This window comes from Blastomyces gilchristii (assembly GCF_000003855.2).
Source record: "Blastomyces gilchristii SLH14081 genomic scaffold supercont1.1, whole genome shotgun sequence".
NCBI classification, from domain to species: Eukaryota; Fungi; Ascomycota; class Eurotiomycetes; order Onygenales; family Ajellomycetaceae; genus Blastomyces; species Blastomyces gilchristii.
In genome coordinates this window covers 5892529-5894660 of record NW_003101682.1, presented here as the reverse complement: position 1 = coordinate 5894660, position 2132 = coordinate 5892529, and positions in this window count along the sequence as shown.

The following is a 2132-nucleotide window of genomic DNA, read 5'->3' as shown; positions in this document are numbered from 1 at the left end:
GGTTTCTATTGAATTTGAGAATTAACTCTATATTGATATAATCATTGACAAAGTCTTCTATTTTGAGATATAAATAACCAGTTTCTCTACATTCTGCTGATAATATTTATATTATTATATAGAAACAGACTTATATTCTCTATAATATCAAGACTCTGAAGAGAGAAAGTCTTGATAGAGAATATACAGTAGTGCATATCTTAGCAGTTTCTATCTCATTCTTCTGCAGCAGTTAATGCAAAAAAAAGATCTTAGAAATAGTTTTTTACTTCTCTTAAAAAAGTAAGGTGTTTTTCTCTGAGTTTTATACAATATTCTTACAAAGAATAAAAAACAGAGCTGTTTTCTATCATAATTTCATATTCTTTTAAGTAAGAATTACTTTTTCAGTGACTGAAGAGCTTTCATTAATACTTAATTCTTTTTTACACTCTTTATTAACTGATTTGAGTTGCACACTTATTGTGTGAGAAGAATTGAATGATTTAGAATAAAATTGAATAGTTTTAATCAATTTCTCTGTAAAAAATTGATTTATTTTTTATCAGTTTTTCTCTCAAAAACTGTCATATTATCTGATTCATTATCAATTGATATCATACTCTTTCTCACTGTATTTCAAGAAAGAGATGATTCATTATCAATTGATATCATACTCTTTCTCACTGTATTTCAAGAAAGAGATTGTAAAGATTTTATTGATTTATCTCAAAAATCAATTTTAGTTTATTAGATTCTCTTCAAAAATCTAATCTAGTTACTGAACTAGTGTGAAAAAAATCAGGTGTTTTATACATAAAAGTCTTTTATTCTTCTTTTGAAACAGTCTGATCAACTTTTCAATTGAAAACAGACTTAGAAATATCTTAATTGAAACAGTCTGATCAACTTTTCATTGAGTGAGAACAATAAGTTCAAAAATACACTCAGTTGATGTGATAAAAGATGCTTTCTCAAATGCTATTCCTGAGATTGAAATTCTGAAGAGAAGAAAGAAAGAAGAAATAGAGAAATAACAAGTTCTTGAAATACAGAAACTTGAAAAAGCAAGCAAGATTCTTGAAAAGCAGTGTCTGAGTGAGATGAATGAAGAAGTTCTGTTAATTCTTCATGCTCAGGCTAGACAACTACAGAAGATGATCAAGTTCAAACTTGGAATCTCAAACACAGTTCAAAAAACATTGAAAATTTCTTGTATAATCACTGACTCTTCATCTTACTCTTCTTCTTTTTTTTCTACTTCTTTCTCTTCTTTGAATCAGAAGAAAACATATACTCAAGCAGCTGAATCTGCTGTCTTTAAACCTGCTATCTCAAAACCTGCTCAAAATCCTGAGAAAACTGAGAAGAATACTGTTCATATCTCTATTCATAGAAAAGTGAAAAAGAAAATATAAAAAGAGAAAAACTTTCAAATCTTCAGAAATAGAAGACTTATTCTCAAAGTCTTAAATCAGAACATTCTGCAAAGAAACAAGCTAAACTCAAATCTCATTTTCAGAATCAGAAATGAAATTAATCAGCAGTTCTTTTCTCAGTTGATGACTGATATTAAAGTTTAAAAATCAGTTATAGCTTCAATTGAGTCATCATTCTTTGAAAACTTCATTATTCTGACTACAATGCCTGAATTCAGTGCTGAATTCCTTATTCAGAATGAGAATCTCTGAAAGTCAGCAGTAGAATCTTTGTTAAACACAATAATTCTAGCTGAGAGAGATGAAAAGTGAGATAAATTCATTCTTCATAATATTTCAGTTGAAATTTTTGACTGTGAAGAAGAAATACTACTTCTCAAAAATGAATTGAAAGAATACAACTCTATTCAACTGAAAAAGAAGCCTGTATAATTAAATTTAATTGAGTTCAGACAAAGCAGAAGAAATGTTTCTGTTCTAGTATATATAAAAACACTTGAACAGTCAAAGATCTCTGAAGTGAGAGTAGCAGATTTGAAAATGAGAGTTCATGAATACAAAGACTCAAGAATGAATCTCAAAGCTCAAACACAGTGTTCAAACTGTCAAAGATATGAACACTTTGTAATCTCATATTTAGAGACTCAAAAATATGCATTCTGTGTCAGAAGATCATAAAAACTAGTGAGTATAAATATAAAAACATGCTCAAAA